The 14,587-nt window shown below is 34.0% G+C and overlaps 1 protein-coding gene across 1 annotated transcript in view; it reads right to left on the reverse strand.

Moving 5' to 3' along the window:
• Positions 1-14,587, reverse strand: part of LOC143238139 (uncharacterized) — a 95,093-nt gene that overhangs the window by 56,553 nt on the left and 23,953 nt on the right. The window lies entirely within an intron of this gene.

Raw genomic sequence — 14,587 nt, forward strand, 5'->3', positions numbered from 1 at the left:
GATGTAAAGGTTCTCACTCACCACTAATGACCTAAAACACTGTAGATGTATAGCCCCTCACTCACCACTAATGACCTGAAACACTGTAGATGTAAAGGCTCTCACTCACCACTAATGACCTAAAACACTGTAGATGTATAGCCCCTCACTCACCACTAATGACCAAAAACACTTTAGATGTAAAGGCTCTCATTCACCACTAATGACCAAAAACACTGTAGATGTAAAGGCTCTCACTCACCACTAATGACCTAAAACACTGTAGATGTATAGCCCCTCACTCACCACTAATTATCAAAAACACTGTAGATGTAAAGTCTCTCACTCTCCACTAATGACCTTAAACACTGTAGATGTATAACCCCTCACTCACCACTAATGACCTAAAACACTGTAGATGTATAGCCCCTCACTCACCACTAATAACCTAAAACACTGTAGATGTAAAGGCTCTCACTCACCAGTAATGACCTAAAACACTGTAGATGTATAGCCCCTCACTCACCACTAATGACCAAAAACACTGTAGATGTATAGACTCTCACTCACCACTAATGACCTAAAACAGTGTAGATGTAAAGGCTCTCACTCACCACTAATGACCTAAAACACTGTAGATGTATAGCCCCTCACTCACCACTAATGACCTAAAACACTGTAGATGTATAGCCCCTCACTCACCACTAATGACCTAAAACAGTGTAGATGTGTAAAGGCTCTCACTCACCACTAATGACCTAAAACACTGTAGATGTATAGACCCTCACTCACCACTAATGACCTAAAACAGTGTAGATGTAAAGGCTCTCACTCACCACTAATGACCTAAAACACTGTAGATGTATAGCCCCTCACTCACCACTAATGACCTGAAACACTGCAGATGTAAAGGCTCTCACTCACCACTAATGACCAAAAACAGTGTAGATGTATAGCCCCTCACTCACCACTAATGACCAAAAACACTGTAGATGTAAAGGCTCTCATTCACCACTAATGACCAAAAACACTGTAGATGTAAAGGCTCTCACTCACCACTAATGACCTAAAACACTGTAGATGTATAACCCCTCACTCACCACTAATTATCAAAAACACTGTAAATGTAAAGTCTCTCACTCTCCACTAATGACCTAAAACAGTGTAGATGTAAAGGCTCTCACTCACCACTAATGACCTAAAACACTGTAGATGTATAGACCCTCACTCACCACTAATGACCTAAAACAGTGTAGATGTAAAGGCTCTCACTCACCACTAATGACCTAAAACACTGTAGATGTATAGCCCCTCACTCACCACTAATGACCTGAAACACTGCAGATGTAAAGGCTCTCACTCACCACTAATGACCAAAAACACTGTACATGTATAGCCCCTCACTCACCACTAATGACCTAAAACACTGTAGATGTATAGCCCCTCACTCACCACTAATGACCTAAAACACTGTAGATGTAAAGGCTCTCACTCACCACTAATGACCTAAAACAGTGTAGATGTGTAAAGGCTCTCACTCACCACTAATAACCTAAAACACTGTAGATGTATAGACCCTCACTCACCACTAATGACCTAAAACAGTGTAGATGTAAAGGCTCTCACTCACCACTAATGACCTAAAACACTGTAGATGTATAGCCCCTCACTCACCACTAATGACCTGAAACACTGCAGATGTAAAGGCTCTCACTCACCACTAATGACCTAAAACACTGTACATGTATAGCCCCTCACTCACCACTAATGACCAAAAACACTGTAGATATAAAGGCTCTCATTCACTAGTAATGACCTAAAACACTGTTGATGTTTAGCCCTTCACTCACCACTAATGACCAAAAAAAAATTTAGATGTATAGCCCCTCACTCACCACTAATGATTTAAAACACTGTAGATGTATAGCCCTTCACTCACCACTAATGACCAAAAAAAAATTTAGATGTATAGCCCCTCTCTCACCACTAATGATTTAAAACACTGTAGATGTATAGCCTCTCACTCACAACTAATGACCTAAAACAGTGTAGATGTAAAGGCTCTCACTCACCACTAATGACCTAAAACAATGTAGATGTAAAGGCTCTCACTCACCACTAATGACCTAAAACACTGTATATCTACAGCCCCTCACTCACCACTAATGCCATAAAACACTGTAGATGTATAGCCCCCACTCACCACTAATGACCAAAAACAGTGTAGATGTAAAGGCTCTCACTCACCACTAATGACCTAAAACACTAGACGTATAGCCCCTCACTCGCCACTAATGACCAAAAACACTGTAGATGTATAGGCATTCACTCACCACTAATGACCTAAATAATGTAAGTGTTTGTATGACATTTGCCATGCTATCACAAGCAATTATATCGTACTGTTCGACAGACTTTATGATAATACAAATGTATGCATTCGTGAATATCTTTTCGATAAGTCGCCCTTAGCTATAGGCTTACTACTCTAAAGAAACAGGTTTCTATTGTCGAGGTAATCGAAGCACAGATAACCAACCCATTGTGCAGCTTTGCGCTTACCACCAACCAAACTGTTTCGTCATTAAAACGTAAATATGAATTTCAGTAATGAAAAGGTGACTGGATATCTACTGGCTCTGTACCAGACTAGTCTTATGGAATTCACGACTTATTATTGGTTTTCAGATCTGTAAAGTATATAAACAAAGTAGGTCTCATACACTGGAAGAACGTAAACAGATTGTTTGATTTATAGGTACATTTAAAGCATTTTAGACTATCAGTAACAGCTAAAGCGCTACGACACATCCAAACTAAACAAAGTCTAAACGTTACACCGCCCACGTCTCTCTTCCAAGTAGCACTGATGAGCCGTGAATTGAGCGAAACTGTTCTCGTGGAACAGAAGTAGCGAATCAAAGAATAGATTAGGCTGGCGTATGTTTCTCCATTATTGAAACTCGCTTCTAATAACAAACGAAATATGCTAATAAAGAACATTAACAATTGAAGTCAAAATAAACTAAAAAATATTTATCTAAAAATGCAATAAACTATTCGGTTTTGGTTTAGTTGTTGTCAAAGGTAAAATCATGTAATGGGTTGTACGTGCTGTGCCCACCATAGCTTTCGCAACACGATTTTTAGTCCTAAAATATTAGTGTTAACACTTAAGGCTGCTTTACACGTTAATACTGACGATAGGTGTAATTGTTAATACCAAGGATGATTATATCCAACTGACATGTCAATGACACACATTGTCATTACTGTAAAACAGTCAACAACAGTAGACACAAGTAAGATCATTGCTACATATAGTTTGAAAATAAGTCCTCGCACCTTAAAATGATCTTATTTCGTAATCACACCAGTGTTACCTTTAAGACAATTCATCTTTAACTATATTTCTCTTGGTTACAACACAAACGCCTTAAGGATGTTTGCCTAACCAAAGAGACTAAAGCATAACATTTAGTTTAATGTTCTAATGCTTTCCACACATTTCAAAATTTTCTAATCATTAACGTTCAGTATAGGTAGAAAACAAACCAGTCATGCTACGGTTGCGTATTTCTCGGGTTTGTTTTCCAGCTGCTTCAGAAGTTCAAAAATTTGTTTCAAGATTAACTCAGAACGCCCGTTCACTTCTGTCACTTCACTTTTACAGACGTCACTTTCCTTCTATCAAGTAGTCGATGTCTCTTGAGGCTGTGTAGTGTGTAATTACTCTTGAGGTATCGTGTGCTAAACATTACAATGCAGGTTCACTTTTATTCTGAATTATGGACACTAACAGTGTCAGCAATTAGTGTTTCCCACCTCATTATAGAAGGAACCACTTAAATCTCGATACGATGTACATTAGCTGGATGGTTTTATAAGGACTGATGAACTTTGTTCTCTTTGGTAAACTTCATACTAAACCAACATCCATACCTCCAGATACATAGAACACAGCACTAAACCTACCTCCAGATACATAGAACACGATCTAAACCTACCTCCAGACACATAGAACACGATACTAAACCTACCTCCAGACACATAGAACACGATACTAAACCTACCTCCAGACACATAGAACACGATACTAAACCTACCTCCAGACACATAGAACACAGCACTAAACCTACCTCCAGACAAATAGAACACGATACTAAACCTACCTCCAGATACATAGAACACGATACTAAACCTACCTCCAGATACATAGAACACGATACTAAACCTACCTCCAGATACATAGAACACGATACTAAACCTACCTCCAGACACATAGAACACGATACTAAACCTACCTCCAGATACATAGAACACGATACTAAACCTACCTCCAGACACATAGAACACGATACTAAACCTACCTCCAGACACATAGAACACGATACTAAACCTACCTCCAGATACATAGAACACGATACTAAACCTACCTCCAGACACATAGAACACGATACTAAACCTACCTCCAGACACATAGAACACGATACTAAACCTACCTCCAGATACATAGAACACGATACTAAACCTACCTCCAGACACATAGAACACGATACTAAACCTACCTCCAGACACATAGAACACGATACTAAACCTACCTCCAGATACATAGAACACGATACTAAACCTACCTCCAGACACATAGAACACGATACTAAACCTACCTCCAGACACATAGAACACGATACTAAACCTACCTCCAGATACATAGAACACGATACTAAACCTACCTCCAGACACATAGAACACGATACTAAACCTACCTCCAGACACATAGAACACAGCACTAAACCTACCTCCAGACAAATAGAACACGATACTAAACCTACCTCCAGATACATAGAACACGATACTAAACCTACCTCCAGACACATGGAACACGATACTAAACCTACCTCCAGACACATGGAACACGATACTAAACCACCTCCAGAGACATAGAACACGATACTAAACCTACCTCCAGATACATAGAACACGATACTAAACCTACCTCCAGACACATAGAACACGATACTAAACCTACCTCCAGATACATAGAACACGATACTAAACCTACCTCCAGATACATAGAACACGATACTAAACCTACCTCCAGATACATAGAACAGCACTAAACCTACCTCCAGACACATAGAACACGATACTAAACCTACCTCCAGATACATAGAACACGATACTAAACCTACCTCCAGACACATAGAACACGATACTAAACCTACCTCCAGACACATAGAACACGATACTAAACCTACCTCCAGATACATAGAACACGATACTAAACCTACCTCCAGATACATAGAACACGATACTAAACCTACCTCCAGATACATAGAACACAGCACTAAACCTACCTCCAAATACATAGAACACAGCACTAAACCTACCTCCAGACACATAGAACACGATACTAAACCTACCTCCAGATACATAGAACACAGCACTAAACCTACCTCCAGACACATAGAACACGATACTAAACCTACCTCCAGATACATAGAACACGATACTAAACCTACCTCCAGATACATAGAACACAGCACTAAACCTACCTCCAGATACATAGAACACGATACTAAACCTACCTCCAGATACATAGAACACCATCGATCATATTAGAATTATCAACAGAGTAAACATCGATCAAGTTAAAATATATATGTATGAAAGGCTGGTTTGGGCTGAGAAAAAAAAATTTCAACCAATACCAGCCGTTTTTACATATATCTTTTTCTCTACAAGTGGGTTTTCTCGTCATCACTGATCGATCAAGTTAGATGGTAAAAATGACCAGACACACAACAATCGAGATAACAACAAATACCAGTTGTGTTCGTATAGATCAAGAGAAACATTCAAATAAAACAAAGACCATTCAGTTTTATGAACACAGAATGTCAAACATGGCTGATGTAACAATAAGTAATGAAAACATACCTCCGTTCTTTGTTGTCTGTAAAAGAAGGAAAACAAAACAACAGTAACCAGTGCGTATTATTAATGTGTAGTGTAGTGTTCGTACTCAAGTATAGCAGTGTAGTGAGTAAATTTCTATACGTTTACACCATATAATAATATTGTTTTACTGTTCGTGTTTCAAAACATTTAGTTCACAGCATTTGTATCCTTCATCCAGTAAGAGTTTGCTGTCTCGACGTCTTGCTTGTGTCTATAATACACAACATTACACGAGAAAAATAGTTAAGAGAACAACCGACATGAGAAGGTACGAACCTAATTTTGAAATGAAGTCAAGGGTATTACATTTAGTTTTAGGTGGAAAGTTAAGAAAATATGAAACTATTCTAAGGAATTTCATTTTAAGTGAAAAATTGGGAGTTTGATACTATATTGCTGGGTTAAAAATTTCAACGGTTTGTAATTTCAGATGCGGCAAAAAGCTAGGAGGCAGTTTCTGGTGCTGTGATATAAAACAACTAATCTGAAATCAGATTAGGCTTTAGGCTTTACTCTAGAAAGCTAAAAACATTCTTAATCGTACGTGTATCAAACAAAACATCATTTTACTTATTACACAGTCTGAATTCACATAATTAACGATCAATTAACAATTATTTAAGTAAATCCTCTACCGTTCAGGCAGAAAAAATAAGAAACGTAAGTTTTACTTAGTTAGTTATCACCATTAGATTCCATCTAGGAACATAGGGCCGCAATCGCTTGCGGATTCTTCAACAAGTATTTAAGTGAGTAGGTTGTTAGCCCACTGCACCGAGCCGTCCCTAATTTAGTAGTGTAAAACTAGAGGAAAGGCAGCTAGTCATCACCACCCACCGCCAACTCTTGGGCTACTCTTTTACCAACGAATAGTGGGATTGACCGTCACTTTATAATGCCCCCACGGCTGGGAGGGCAAGCATGTTTGGCGCGACGGGGATGCAAACCCGCGACCCTCGGATTACGAGTCGCACACCTTAACACGCTTGGCCATGCCGGGCCCAAGTTTCACTTAGTGATCTGAAATCCGTTTACTAAAAGATTTTTATAAAGAATTATTAGTAAAACAATAATCAACTGCTACTCATGATGTTAGAAAAATGACTTTATGAGACGCACCCTAACATCTTTATATACATATATATTCATTGTTTTATATAGGAATTCTATATAACTATATAAATGTGTGTGACTGCCTTCTACAATTTCCATGCCATTAATACGCTCATTTTTATATTAATTTTAGTAATTTACTGAATTCTATTTTAATATCTATAGCACTGTTGAGAAGTCAAATTATCTTAGCTGGGTATAATATTGACAATATAAACGAGAAATATATATTTCATTATTCCAGTTTCAATACTTTCATCAGACGCGGCTGCGTCACATTCTCAGCATGAGAAAAAACAAAAAACGGTGTCAAGAGCACCGCATCGCCCTCTGGTAACGAATTAATGTATAATACGTCCTGCCATCAACTTAAGAGAGAATATATTAGTTTCATTTCTTGCGGCACGCTCCAACAGAGAATCGCTTACACGGATACTTTCTTATTCAGAACCACTGAGATCTAATTTGTTACATGCTATTTTCACCACCAACTCTAACGACTTGAATACCATGAACTACTCTCGATGTAAGACTACTGTGCACACGTGCGTGTTTAGATTTCTGAAAACACAAATGATGAGTTGGAAATCAAATAGAACACAAATGTTAAGTAGGCCTTAACAAAGTATTATTGTATTAGGGAGGTTTGTGAATAACCACGACAAACATCAAACATATTCTGCTAAAAGGTTATCTAGTATTATATCGAATAACTTTAGTCCGATGTGAAGGATCGGAGATCTTCTTAGTAATCTGTTATAACAAGAGATATTAATTTAAAAAGTGTTTATGAAACAATGCATATATTAATTCAAATAGGTATGTCACCATTGTACGACTATAACAATAGAAATACAAAAAAGTGTGTCACCATAGTATGACTATCAAAATAGAAATATAAGAAAGTAAGTGTGTCACCACAGTATAACTATAAAAGTAGAAATACAATAAAGTGTCACCATAGTATGACTATAAAAGTAGAAATACAATAAAGTGTGTCACCATAGTATGACTATAAAAGTAGAAATACAATAAAGTGTGTCACCATAGTATGACTATAAAAGTAGAAATACAATAGTGTGTCACCATAGTATGACTATAAAAGTAGAAATGCAACAACGTGTGTCACCATAGTATGGCTATAAAAATAGAAATACAACAACGTGTGTCACCATAGTATGGCTATAAAAATAGAAATACAACAAAGCATGTCACCACCGTATGACTATAAAAGTAGAAATACAATAAAGTGTGTCACCATAGTATGACTATAAAAGTAGAAATGCAACAACGTGTGTCACCATAGTATGGCTATAAAAATAGAAATACAACAAAGCATGTCACCACCGTATGACTATAAAAGTAGAAATACAATAAAGTGTGTCACCATAGTATGACTATAAAAGTAGAAATACAATAAAGTGTGTCACCATAGTATGACTATAAAAGTAGAAATGCAACAACGTGTGTCACCACAGTATGGCTATAAAAATAGAAATACAATAAAGTGTGTCATCATAGTATGACTATAAAAATAAGAATATAATAAAGTGTGTCACCATGGTATGACTATAAAAATAGAAATACAACAACGTGTGTCACCATAGTATGAGTATAGAGAGAGATGTACAACAATCCAGATACTATACTTTATTGTTAGTTTCAATAGAAAAGTACCGCAAAATTTATTAATATGAGTTATTCGTGATGACGAGAAAACCATTTGAAGTAACAATGTATCTCGAGACGGTATTAAAACTTATAGTATAATAAAGCTGAGAGCAACCTTCGAACCTGAGTATCACCTATGAAGGTTGTAACATTGTTGTCTACTCTGGTAAAAGGTTTCATACCCTCACCAGTCGTCTCAAGATACCTGATTTCATTTATTTATTTCTTGAAACATCTGATGTTACAAACACTTTGTTGTGTATTTATATACAGTAGAATATTGATAACATATGGAATTCAGTACGCTTATCATGTTAATATGATACAGCATGTTCTGTTTCTTCAACATGTAAACCTTGAGGTGACAATAATTTATATTCTTTACAGGGGTGTCAAGTTGCTGGGTTTCTTTCATAATTACGTTCTTCCTGACTTTATTATTATTCAAATTTTAATACCCATACAAACAGTTTTGAGAATACGATTCCTATTTTAGCTTGCGTGTTGTAGTAACATCATACATATGTGGAGTTACGTCTATGGTGATTGTTAACGATGTATATGGTAATTATTAACTATATAAATGGTAACTATGAATTATGTCTATGGTAACTATTAAGGTATATATAACTAGGAATTATGTATAACGTAGCTATAAACTATGTATTAGGTGTCTATTGATTGTCTATATGCCAACTATTAATATATACATGGTAACTATTAACAATGTATTAGGTACCTATTGATTGTCTATATGCCAACCATTAACTGTATATATGGTAACTATTAAGTGTGCATATTGTAATTAGTGATTGTATATATGCCAACTATTAACTATGCATGTGGTAACTATTAACTATATATATGTGGTAACTATTAATTATGTGAATGGTAACTATTAGCTGTGCATATACTGACTACTGACTTTTGATTGTATAAATGCCATCTATTAACTATATACGTATGGTAACTGTTAACGATATGTATTCTAACAATAAACTATGTATTAGGTATCTATTCATTATCTGTATGCAAACTCTTAACTATATATATATAATAACTATTAACTAGGTATATGGTAAATATAAACGGTATACATGGTAAGTATTAACAATATATATATACCAACTATTAACTATATATATATAATAACTATTAACTACGAATATGGTAAATATAAACGGTATACATGGTAAGTATTAACAATATATATACCAACTATATATATATATATATATATATGGTAGCTATTACCTATGCATATAGTAACTAGTAAGTATGTATTAGGTACCTATTGATTGTCCAAAAGGCCAACTATTAAATACATATATATGTATGTAACTATTAACTATGTATATTCTAACTATTAACGATATATGTATGGTAACTGTTAACTATGCATATACTAACTATAATTATATGTTTATGTTGTAACTATTAACTGTGCTTATGGTAACTATTAAACTATGTGTGGTAACTATAAACTACGTATATGATAACTATTGATTTGTATACATGTTAACTATTAACTATGTATGTGGTAACTATAAACTATGTATATGGTAGATAGTAACTATATATATGGTGACTATTAACTTTGCATATGGTAACTATTAAGTATGTATCAGGTACCTGTTGACTGTATATATGCCATCTATTAATTATATATATATATATATGGTAACTATTAACTATATATAAATGGTAACTTTGAACTATATGTATGCTAACTATAAACTATGTATTAGGTACCTATTCATTATCTGTATGCAAACTATAAACTATATATATATATGCCAAACTAGTAACTATGTATATGGTAACGATTACCTATATATGATAGCTATTAAGTATGTATATGGTAATTATTATCTATTCATATGGTAACTATTATCTATGTATATGATAATTATTGATTGTATATATGCTAAGTATTAACTATACTTATGGTAACTATTCATTGTCTATATGCCAACTATTAACTACATATCTGGTAACTAGTAACTGTATATGTGCTGACTATAAACCATATGTATATATGGTAGCTATCGACTATATATATATGCTAGCTATAAACTATATATATATATATGGTGGCTATTAACTATGCATATGCTAATTGTTAACTACATATGGTAATTATTAACTGTGGATATGGTAACTATTAACTATGTATATGGTAACTATTAAATATGCATATGGTGACTATTGATTGTATACAGGCTAAGTATTAATTACATATGTGGTAACTACAAACTATGTATATGGTAGATAGTAACTGTGTATGTGGTAACTATTAACTTTGCATATGGTAACTATTAAGTATGCACAGGTACCTATTGACTGTCTATATGCCATCCATTAATTATATATATATATATAGTGACTACTAATTATGTATATGGTATCTATGTAAATGTAATATTGATTGTATATATGCAAAGTAATAACTATACATATGGCATCTATTGATTGTGTATATGCCAACTATTAACTATATATTTAAGGTAACTGTGAACTATATATATGGTAACTATTAACTATGTATATGGTAACTATGAACTACATGTGTGCTGGCTATTAAGAATATATATGGTATCATTTAACTGTGCATATAATAACTGTTTACTACGTATATATATATATCGTAACTGTTAAGTATAAATATGCTAACTATTAACTATATTCATGGTAACTATTAACTTTGAGTATGGTAAGTATTGATTGTATATATGCTAACTATTAATTATACATATGGTAACTATTGATTGTCTTTATGCAAACTATTAACTATATATGTGGTAGCTACTAACTAAGTATACGGTAACTATTAACTATGTATATGGTAATTATTGATTGTCTATATACCAACTATTAACTATATATATGTGGCAGCTATTAACTATGTATATGGTAATTATTAACTATTCATATGGTAAATCTTGATTGTCTCTTTGCCAACTATTAATTATGTATATGGTAACTATTAATTATATATGGTAAGTATTAACTATATATGCTAACTATTAACTATGTATATGGTAACTATTAACTATGTATATGGTAACTATTAACAATGCCTATGGTAACTATTAACTATATGTAGTAACTATTAACTATGTATATGGTAACTGTTAACTATGCCTGTGGTTACTATTCACTATATATGGTAACTGTTAACTATGTATGGTAACTATTAACTATATATATGGTAACTATTAACTATGCCTATGTATATGTTTTAAACCTCTTACTTTGCGCATGTGAAGTTTATTTGTTGTTACATTACTGTTGTGTTAACCCTAACACTTGATTTATTCTTTAAAAACCCATTTATGGGAAGTTAAACACCATCAAACTTTATGGTTCATTTTGTACAACATTCACAACTTTTTGTCTCACTGTATTTATATAGAGACCTTTCCTTCAGATTTATGACTTCTCAACGCACATAATGGGTTTGCATATCCATTTCCATAACACTAAAAACTTATATTCACAGGTTATATTCTGGAGGAAAAAGAATGGGTATCCTTATCAGAAAATATGAATAGCAAAGAAAGTAGTCTATTGTATCTTAATGTTACAAAAAAATATATATTACTCTAAATTGTGTGCTTTTTCCAATGGACTGATTTCAATCTTCACGAGCTCCAATCTACCCTATCAGAACAGCCACCTCACTTAACAATTCTCTCAATTCATGAAGTTCCATTTACTGATCCATAAATGAGTCCAATTTAATAAAGTCGTACCTACTGGAAGACAATACAACTTTATACAGACACACCTCCCCTCCCCCTTATTCTGCGTTGGGCGAGTGGCGAATGATCAGTGTCTTTAGATCTGTCTGAGTTCGTGTATTTTAAGTACCATAATAGAGGGTCCTTCCTAGGATGTTTATTTAACGTTACTATGAATATTTTGCGATGCTAACAAATAAAAGGACCTGGACTCAATCAGAACGCCCAAATCTCGAGATCTGATTTATTAAAGACACACACTAACGTGAACTTAAAGCAGTGTTATAAAGTAATCTATCTGTCTCAAATATAATGTACATACACAGCTTTACTGGAGTCGGCCAGTTTGTAATAACCGTATACAGACAGTGATTTGTTAGTGGAGAAATACGAAACGTTAATCCCACAGCGATAATACGTGACGGGTTCTAAAGTCCTATAGAAATATACAACATACTGGTATATACTGAATATATAATTCAACATACTGGTATGATAACATATATGGAACCTGCAGCTACAGAAAAACGAACAAATATAAAGAAAAATTCAGTACTGTTACAATCGTAACGACCCAGACCCAGTAAAACATTTGTAGTTAGATAAACAAGTTCATGTTACTGAACTATTTTTAAACGAACATATACACGGATGAACACATACATCTCACTCATAATTCGTGTGTAGTTCTAGTAAATAAACTATTTACACCGTGTACTTTCGTAGGAATATTGTTTGTAACGAGTAGTTAGTTTCCTTGTTTTGTAACTAGTACTTAGTTTCCTTGTTTTGTAACTAGTAGTTAGTTTCCTTGTTTTGTAACTAGTAGTTAGTTTCCTTGTTTTGTAACTAGTAGTTAGTTTCCTTGTTTTGTAACTAGTAGTTAGTTTCCTTGTTTTGTAACTAGTAGTTAGTTTCCTTGTTTTGTAACTAGTACTTAGTTTCCTTGTTTTGTAACTAGTAGTTAGTTTCCTTGTTTTGTAACTAGTAGTTAGTTTCCTTGTTTTGTAACTAGTACTTAGTTTCCTTGTTTTGTAACTAGTAGTTAGTTTCCTTGTTTTGTAACTAGTAGTTAGTTTCCTTGTTTTGTAACTAGTACTTAGTTTCCTTGTTTTGTAACTAGTAGTTAGTTTCCTTGTTTTGTAACTAGTACTTAGTTTCCTTGTTTTGTAACTAGTAGTTAGTTTCCTTGTTTTGTAACTAGTACTTAGTTTCCTTGTTTCTATGATTACTTGGTAACCCTTCTCTTGTTTTTTATCGTGTTATTCCATACATAGTCTCATCTCGTGTATGTTACTTGTCTTATCTTCGTTTATTTTGAGCATGTGTTAACGATGAAATAACTTATTTGAAATATTACGTCGTGTGATTTCAGCCACAGAGGAAATTATATCAGCTGAATTACATTTATGGTGGACTCTTTATCTTGACGACGCTGAAGCTCGTGGAACATAGTGTTCGGTCCACTTATCAAATAAACAGTCATTATAACAGAAAAACGTGTATGTTAAAAATTAATTCAGCCCAAAAATCCGAAACCCAAAAAATTGGACGGTTTCGAAATATGGTTCTTTACCATTCAGGATAAAACTGTCAGTCCCTGAAGAGGAGAGGTATAGGCTCGGAATCATTCGTGAGATATTTTATTCAGAGGTGGAACAGAAGAGCGGCATGATTAAGATGATGATTGTTTATTGTTTTAGAAAATAATTAAGGAAAGTGAAACAAATTGTGTCTCAAGTACATTTAAATAACTCAATTCGAAAATAAAATGAGTTTAAAATAAAAGGCCGATATGAGATAGATTTTTTAGGTTCTTTATATAAAATAAACAAACAAACTTTGATTTGATATGTAAACATTTGTTCAATGTTTAGTTAAAAAAATCAAAAATATATACCTAAAATTAAAACTCGCTGTGTAATTCATGTCAACAGCTGTGAAGATACCAGAGAAAAGTATCAGATACATTATAATATAGATATATAAATACAGTTTTATCACACGTTATAATTAATGGATCTTCTAAATACGACAATAGAAATGATTAAACAAAGTATTTTTGTCGTGTAAGAGAGTAGTTTAGTAAATATGATGTTGAACGTTAACCACTGACAGAT

The sequence above is a fragment of the Tachypleus tridentatus genome, chromosome 13, assembly GCF_004210375.1.
Source record: "Tachypleus tridentatus isolate NWPU-2018 chromosome 13, ASM421037v1, whole genome shotgun sequence".
Classification (NCBI taxonomy): domain Eukaryota; kingdom Metazoa; phylum Arthropoda; class Merostomata; order Xiphosura; family Limulidae; genus Tachypleus; species Tachypleus tridentatus.